Source organism: Mytilus californianus, unplaced genomic scaffold (assembly GCF_021869535.1).
Source record: "Mytilus californianus isolate M0D057914Y unplaced genomic scaffold, xbMytCali1.0.p SCAF_8, whole genome shotgun sequence".
Lineage (NCBI taxonomy): Eukaryota > Metazoa > Mollusca > Bivalvia > Mytilida > Mytilidae > Mytilus > Mytilus californianus.
The window spans coordinates 105,558,670-105,568,029 of NW_026262734.1; the positions used below are offsets into that span (position 1 = coordinate 105,558,670).

The 9,360-nt window shown below is 31.5% G+C and overlaps 1 long non-coding RNA gene across 1 annotated transcript; it reads left to right on the forward strand.

Moving 5' to 3' along the window:
- The first annotated feature begins 4,897 nt into the window (after positions 1 to 4,897).
- LOC127712149 (uncharacterized) lies at positions 4,898 to 8,278 on the forward strand. Its single transcript, XR_007986969.1, has 2 exons — positions 4,898 to 5,059; positions 5,762 to 8,278. It is a non-coding gene; the product is annotated as an uncharacterized LOC127712149 (long non-coding RNA).
- Positions 8,279 to 9,360: the final 1,082 nt, after the last annotated feature.

Here is a 9,360-nt window from a genome sequence, read left to right on the forward strand (position 1 = left end):
AAAATTTATATTATAGGTTTATATCATCAATGTCTTTGACGAGTTAAAAAATCAGTGCTGATTAATTATTTTTGAAAGAGTTATGTCCTTTGGAAATATTGATTATATGGAAAATTGCATGGTTAGAGCTCTCTGAAGCCTTCATTTCTCTAAGATATTATTATTCCAGTTTCAAATAATTCCTTGTTTTAACCATAAACCTCATTATTTTAATTATACAAAATTGAACACTTTGTGATTTTAGACTAGATTCAAGTATCTATTAAATAATGTCACCTAGTGCATTGTGTATCTAAGATTGGTAACCAATTTCTCATGAATGGGAAGGTTCTTTTGTTTTAGATCATTCATTTACCATAATGAGAATTTTAAGGGTATTTTATGTCTATTTAAAATTCATGAAGCATGTTATAGGGCTGATTTGTTAATTCTATTGAATGAGGGTGGGCCATACATATACATTTCAGAAAAGTTCTACATGGTTTCCCTTCGGGTATAAAGTTTTACAATAACCTTGGTTAGTAGATAAAAAAAATTTGCAAGACAGAAACATTCTTTTTTTTTTATTGCTGTGACCTTAATTTATTATTTATTGGGATTTCTTTAAGTTAATCTTTGGAAAGTTCATTTAAAGTTCAAAATTCTAATTATATTAGGTAAAAATGTATTTTGAAAATTAGTTCTAAAACATTCATATTTTGTAAGTGTAGTTTTATTTCGACTAAATCTGTTTACATTATATAAACATATATACATATTAATATTTGTGAAAAAGATCAATTCAGAAATGTTGTAAGCTAGTTATCATAAAAGTGGGGGATATAAAGTGACGCACATGGCCATCCATCCCTTAATTTATAACCCCAATAGTGTGGTTTTTTTCCATTTCCAGATGATAATAATATTACAGCTTGACCTAATCTTTTGAAACTTTTACAACATGTTCATGGGACCATTAAATATGGATGAAATTTCATTTTGATGGTTTTGACATACTATTGACTTAATTCCATTAAAAGTAACACAAACCCCATTAAAAACCTGGTGTGAACTGAGGTCCACAGGAGAGTAACCAGTTCCTGCTTCACTCGTCAATTAGGTGCAAAACTAAACACATAGAGCATGAAGATTAGATTGGTTTTTTTTTCAGTTATATGTTCGTAGTCTTGACTCTTGTTTTGTGTATACATATATATTGAAAGTGGATTATAATGCCGAATTGCAGAATTTATCTAGTGCAAAAAGAAGGACAAACTTCTATGTATGTTCCCAATTCATGATATAATAAAATATTCCCATATGATCAGCTCTATATTTGTAGCCAACGGAATATACAATGAATAAGTGTTTTTGTGTGGGAGTCTTTTAAAATGCTATATATATACATGATCTTATAGTATAATCTGCCTTAATCCACAGTAATTAACAGTTATTGATTAACACGGTACCACAATGGAATTACCTTACTAATAAGACAAATATCTCATAAAGTTCCACAATGAAAGTACTAGCAAATAATCCATAAATCCAAAGAACATCTCTTGTATTGGTGTCTATGTAGTCTTTTGGTACTCACTTTGAATATGGGAGATGATGGGATTGATACCCAGCTAGGTCAACACATAGACCTTAAAATTGCTATTTCCTGGGTCTCCTCCATATACGCAGCATTTCATAGTAAAAGCAAAGGCAAGTGGGGTTAGAGTCAAAATAAGTGTATGCACAATCTTACTGCTGACTGTTACCTTGTGAGTTAGCACATTTAAAGCCAAGTTCAACATGTCAGTCTAGTATAAATCAGTGTATATTCATAGCTGATTAACATGCTATCATCCTGATTTATACGCATATAATATTTACCACTAGATGTTTAAGTCCAGCATCATCATTCTAGTATAAAGCTTGGTATTTTCATATCTCATTAAAATCTTATCCTGAGTATCCATGTAATATTTGTCACTAGATGTTTAAGTCAAGCATATCAGTCTAGTATAAAGTAGGGTATATTCATATCTATTTTTAAAAAATCTTATTCTGAATATGTATGTAATACTTGCCACAAGTCATATAAGCATCCTTCAAGAGGGTCCCTAACTTTTATTAAGTGGGCATAAAAGGGGCTAAATAACAAAAAAATTAACCTACAGCAACTTTTCATTTATACCTCTCCTGCTGAGTTAAATTGTTAACTTTTAATCTATCACTTTTTGAAAGGTCAACAATTTGTTTATTTTGTAAATTACGGTACATAAAACCAGACATAAACTTTTTTATGTATCTTTTATATGTAAGTTAAGTATAAATTGTTTATTTACTTAATATTTTTACATATTTAATTTACTTGCTATTAAAGGGTATCATGCATTTGATTTGGCTTTTAATTCAAACTAAGTAAACTAGGGCCCAGTTTTTCATTCATTAAGGTGGTCATGTTATTATTCACAGTTGATAAAAAAGTAGTTTTTAAAAATATCAGAAAAGGGTTTTCTTTTTGTGAGGACTAAATTTTATAACTAAATCTACTTAAAAAAAATAAAAATGGATGATTTTTTTTTTTTTTATAAATTTTTTTTTCTAATTATACTGTAGTCATAATAGAGAAGGGAATCCGGGAATTTTTCACTCTCTGAAGAATTTATGTACTTCATAAAAAAAAAGTTTGAAATAAAAATTTTGGAAAATTATTTTCATTGACCTGTGTTTAAAATAATTGCAAATGGCTGATATTTTTGTTCGAGCATATTGTTTTTATACGACCGCAAAAAATTTTTTGGGATCGTATAATGGTATGGTGTCGTCGTCTGCGTCGTCGTGCGAAGACACATTTGGTTTCTGGACAATAATTTTAGTTTAAATGAATGGATCTCTATGAAATTTTTTAAGAAGGTTCAATACCAGAATAGGGAGGTTGGGATTGATTTTGGGGATGATGGTCCCAACCGTTTAGGAATTAGGGGCCCAAAAGGACCCAAAACAAGCATTTTTCTAGTTTCAGGATAATAACTTGTGTAAAAGTATTTTGATTGCTCTGAATTTGTACCACAATGTTTAATATCACAAGTAAAAGGTTGGGATTCATTTTGGGGGTTATGGTGCCAACAGTTTATGAATTAAAGGCCAAAAAGGGGCCAAAAACAAGCATTTTTGTAGTTTCAAGACAATAACTTGTGTGTGAGTGTATGGATCTCTCTGACATTGTACCACAAGGTTCCATATCACAAAGGGAAGTCTGGGATTGAGTTTGGGGGTAATTGTCCCATACATGCAGAAATGAGGGGCCAAAAAAGGGCCAAAAACCAGCATTTTTCTAGTTTCCAGACAATTACTTGTGTTTAAGTGAATGGATCTCTCTGAAATTGTACTACAAGGTTCCATACTACAAAGGAAAGGCTGGGATTGAGTTTGGAGGTAATTGCTCCAAGGAGGGATTCAAAAATGGTGGGGGGTTCCAATTTTTTTAAGGGCTTCATATTTTGTTTTCAAAATTTTTACAAATTTCAAATTTTTGAAAAGTTTCAAGAAGAAAGAAGAAACCTTAAATTTCACAGTATTGCGCAATAGATTTGTAAGATCTTTGACCACATTTATTTTGTGTCAGAAACCTATTTAGTATAAAAAATTTGATCACAATCCAAATTTAGACAGTATCAAGCTTGAATATTGTGTCCAAATTTGCCCCAACTGTTCAGGGTTCGACCTCTGCAGTCGTATCAGGCAGCGCTCAGCGAAGCATTTTTTTCTAAAAATTTTTTAACATTTCATACCGATATAACATGTTACTTTTATTATTCTCCCCTTAGTTTATTTATTTTGTATTTGCATTGTATCATAGGTCAAATTTATTTGTTCATTGTATGTTCATTGGTGTTAATATGTCCTTTGAGTTAAGCTATTTCAGTTGATATTTTATAGTGTGATTGAGTTAAGCTATTTCAGTTGATATTTTATAGTGTGTCTTTCTATGTTGTGATGTTACACTATTGTTTCATAAAAAGGGTGAAGGTTTGGTACCATTAAAACGTTTAAACCCGCTGCATTTGTTTGCACCTGTTTTAAGTCAGGAATCTGATGTTCAGTAGTTGTCGTTTGTTGATGTGGTTCATAAGTGTTTCTCGTTTCTCGTTTTTTATATAGATTAGACCGTTGGTTTTCCCGTTTAAATGGTTTTACACTAGTAATTTTTGGGGCCCTTTATAGCTTACTGTTCGGTGTGAGCCAAGGCTCTGTGTTGAAGACCGTACTTTGACCTATAATGGTTTACTTTTTTAAATTTTGACTTGGATGGAGAGTTGTCTCATTGGCACTCATACCACATCTTCTTATATCTATAAGCTCTCTGCTGCTCTCTCATAATAGTGTGAGATTTTTGTTAGGAATTGAGATTCCATATCATCAAATTAATATAAAAAGGATGTTTTCAAAAAGTTAAAACTAAAAATGCCTTTTTTAATATATGTATTTCAAGATTTAAATGACATGTAACGGTATGAGATAAGATCATAAGATTACGACTAAATATATATATATATATAAATGATTGGTCATGTTTGGATTATCAGAAGGTCATGGTTCTCTCTGGGCACTCCTGCTTCTTCCAATAAAAACTGGCAGCCACAAAATGGCACAATAGTACTGAAAGTGGTGTTAAATACCAATAAGTCAATCAATCATTCAGAACAAAAGACTATTTATCAATTATGGACTTTTGACAAGGTCAATACGTTATATATATGGACCTGTTCAGACTATATTATATATCATGATTGCTTGTTCTTGTCCAGAGTATACAATATATATTTTTTGCTGCTGCATGATTGATAAGCAGCAATCAGTCAATTATTTATTATTAAAACTTATTTCCTAATATTCATGGTTGAATTTGTTTGTGTCATTCCAGAATATCAGATAAAGGTGGAGGTATCGCTCATGACATTGTAAAACAAGTGTGGGACTATAACTTCACTACATCTGGAACAGACGAGAGGGTCAACACAGGACTGTTTGATGAGATTACAAGTCCTCAACATATGAGTGGTTCTGCTCCTGGCAGAATGCATGGGTAGGTATCATAAGTCCTCAACACCTGAGTGGTTCTACTTTTGGTAACACAGTTGCTAACAGGAATCTCCAAAAAGACAGCACATCAATCACCGACTCTGAACTCCTCAGGAAGGGTAAGACATAAAAGACATGCAACATCACAGCACAACTTTGTACATACACTAAATGTAAAATGTATGTGTATAAATAAAAAGTCCTCAGTGTATGAGTGGTTTTCTTGTTGGCAGAATTCATGGATATGTATCAAAAGTCTCAGACATACAAATTGTTTAGTCAATACAGAATACAGGATTTTGAATCACAAATTCCAGACATACATGAAGGCAGGTGTGTGTATCAAGTCCTAAATATATGAATGGTTTTGGTGTCTCTGGAGTGTAAGGGTATGCATCATAAGTTCTAGACATAAAAGTGGTTATGGTACCAACAGAATCTATTAAAAATCCAAGATATATAAGTACATCAAGAAAATCTCTAAAATAAATCCCTGCCATTAGTCAGCTAGAAAGGGCTTTACAAAAAGTAGAGAGTTTTATCAGATGGCATGGTTTACAGTGAATCATGCCAATACAGGAGAATTGGTTACTTCTAGAGGAGTTGTGTAAAAATTATTTGATTAACTTTTCATTAATTATCATTTTAGAGAAGTTGTGTAAAAATTATAACAAGTGATAAACTTCATATTAATTATCCTTTTTAGATATGGATTTGGGTTACCAGGTTCCAAAGCCTATGTGGAGTTCTTAGGAGGATCCCTAACAATAGAGACGATGCAGGGAATCGGTACAGACGTGTATCTACGGTTACCTCACATTGACGGAGACAGAGATAGTGGACATCGGGAACCATTCAGGATATAAATATTTCATCACATGCTTTTCACATTCTTGGTAACCATGGGAACACATTTAATATTGCTGCTGTATTACTTTTTTTCATGCAAATTTTGTTCATAAACTGTTCATCGTCAATGATTTCATATAGTTTGTATTTAAAAAAAATGCACTAGGAACAAAATGTTCAAGGTAAATTGTAGAAACCTGTAATATTTGTTCAATTTATGTGTTCCTTCAGTTTAATTTGTATGAATATTATAATGAAGCTAGTCGTGATTAGTTGATATGAAAAAAGAAAAATGTAGTCTAATACAATGTTGTCTCATAGTATCACATGTTGATGTCTCAATGTTTACATTGTCCTAAATTGACATCCTCTTGGATCACAACTTATTACACTTTGGGATTTAGTTTGGTGGATATTTTCTGACTAATCCTCCACCAAATCTTGTTCCAGCTATGTATAGTCATTTTTGGAATAATTTGATGCAAGACAAATGTAACCCAGGTATTTTTTTCAGTGCTGAAACTATGTCAAAATGAAAGCAAGGATCATTCAATAAAAAGATATTTTTTTCCTCAATAATTTAAAGAATTTTCTGCTTTGAATACTTCTTGTATTGTCATTTGTAAAAATGTTCCCTTCAAAACTTTTAACCATGTTTTTGTTTTGTTCTTGTGCATTTTCTGCCAAGGTCAGAAGATCGTTTAAAATGGATTAAATACTGGTATATTTAGTGTTGATAATTTAAAATCTAATTATAACTTTGATGATTTGTAACTGTTCGGTCAGTGTAATCATTTTCCGTCCGAAATTCAGTGAAAAAAGTGAATCTCCGGAATTTATAAATGAATCTCATTATAGAAAGAAATTTGAAAAGCTTGGTACTGAAATCCTTTTGTAAATCAGTACATTATTTATTGAGCTTATTTTGTTGTTTACATCCATCATATATATATATAGCTTTCTAACTTTTCATTTATTTACAAGACTTTTTTTTATGCCACTGTATATTTGTCATTCATAAATTCGCATAAAATGTTATCTGATTTTAATGTAAGTTTGTCTCCCCTTAGTAGACCTTGATATAATTTAACTTTTTACAGATGTAAAGATCTTGATCCTTATAAATAAAATTTGCTCCTTATTTCTTCATGAAGTTGGCATTTTTTTTAAGACAATAGCCTTAAAGTGCTGTTGAATTGTACAAGTTTTTACAAGGACATCCTGATAGTGCTTTCAAATAGTACTAGATTTTACATCCGTGTTCAAATGTTAGGTGCTTTGTTTGATGTGTGATAGGCTTAAAGTGTAAATAATCACAATTTTTTTCCCAGAAGGATCATAAAGTTTACTGAATTAGTATGTGTGGAATCTCTTTGAGTTTTTGTCTATTCACTGCAGTTATTTGTTTAAAATTAATCATTTTAGATTCAATATGTATAAAAGTTTATTTATATTTATTTCACATTAACAAATTTTACTTTATACAGAAATAAAGAGTACTAGTTGTATTGAATTTATATTTATTATTTATCAGTCAAATTGAAACTTTAGTTGTGGTTTTAATAAAGCTTAAAAAGCAATGAAGATGAATTTCATTTAATTTTATGTAGCAGTTACATATATTTTCATCCTAAATCATACATATGCCATGAATACTCCAAGTCTTCATTTGCTATTGACGTGTATTTCATCAATGTGTCAATATGTCTGTCTTTAATATTTATATTTGCTTGGTCAAGTTTATTTATAATTTTACATAAATAAGTTAATTTCCTGTAGATTTACACAGGAAATATGTGCTTAACACTTACTTGCTTTGCTTTGATATTGAAGATGAATTTCATATATTGTATAAATGTTAATGTTAACATTGATCTTTGATGGTATTTATGGTATTTGTCTACATGACTATGATTTGTGTTAGTTATAATATATTTTACGAATTTTCAATGTTGGCATATTGTCAATTGTTTTAGTCAGTTATGAATGTAGATTTTGAGTGGAATTATGCCATGAATATAGATGTGGGCATTAAAATTCACATAAAACTGTTGGACAAACAAGAAACCAAATGATATTGTAATGTTATTGTTAAATGTCAAGACTTGTATGAAGGGGGAATCACCACTGTAGCATGAAAAAAGGACAATTTGTGTCAACTCAGTATTTGAAAGGATAATGAAGATATAACTTGATACTGTACAGTGAGATGGACAGGATTCAGTGAAAATTTACAAATGAATTTTAGAATTTGTAATGATAGCACATGTTTATATGTTAAGCCTAATATGTAATGTTTCATTGTTTGTTAATTGTCTGAGGTAAGAGGGACATATGGAATCTTCAGGTATGAATAAACTCCAGCATTTCACTACTTCACTGTATTTTTCTTTATGCTACTAAAATGTACTGCCTTACTGGTCTCGCGGGAACATGCTGGCCTTGAGTGCAGGAGGTCATGTGTTTAATTCCAAGCAATGTAAACCAAAGACTTGAAAATTAGATATTTGCAGAAGAGGGGCCTTTTAGGGTACTGATCATCATTTTATCAAAGTTATAATTTTATTCTTTACCTCATTTGCAAAACATTATCTCATAAAAAGGGTTTTAACTTTTACATCATTGGAGAGTTGTCTCATTGGCAATCATATCAATTTCTTATTTTTATATTCAAAAATGGTATTTGCTGCTCCTTCAACCTAGCACCTGACAGCCAGGATTCTACTTCGTCAAAATTATCACCCCATTTTGTGGTCATATATTGGTATGACGTTGGCGTCGTCGTCGTCCGAAGACACATTGGTTTTCGCACTCTAACTTTAGTTTAAGTGAATGGATCTCTATGAAATTTTACCATAGGGTTCAATACCACAAAAGGAAGTTGGGGATTGATTTTGGGGGTTATGGTACCAACAGTTAAGGAATTAGGGGCCAAAAATAAGCATTTTTGTAACTTCCAGACATAACTTGTGTGTTAGTGTATGGATCTGTCTGACATTATACCACAAGGTTCCATATCACAAAGGGAATGCTGGGATTGATTTTGGGGGTAATTGTCTCCAAATTTTAGGAATTAGGGGCCAAAAAGGGGCAAAAAACAAGCATTTTTATACTTTCATGACAATAACTTGTGTGTAAGTGTATGGATCTCTCTGACATTGTACCACAAGGTTCCATATCACAAAGGGAATGCTGGGATTGATTTTGGGGGTAATTGCCTCCAAATTTTAGGAATTGGGAGCCAAAAAGAGGCAAAAAACAAGCATTTTTCTAGTTTCATGACAATAACTTGTGTGTAAGTGTATGGATCTTTCTGAAATTGTACTACAAGGTTCCATATCACAATGGGAAAGCTGGAATTGAGTTTGGGGGTAATTGCCCAAAACATTTAGGAATAAGGAGCCAAAAAGGAGCCAAAAATAAGCATTTTTCTAGTTTCCAGACAATAACTTGTGT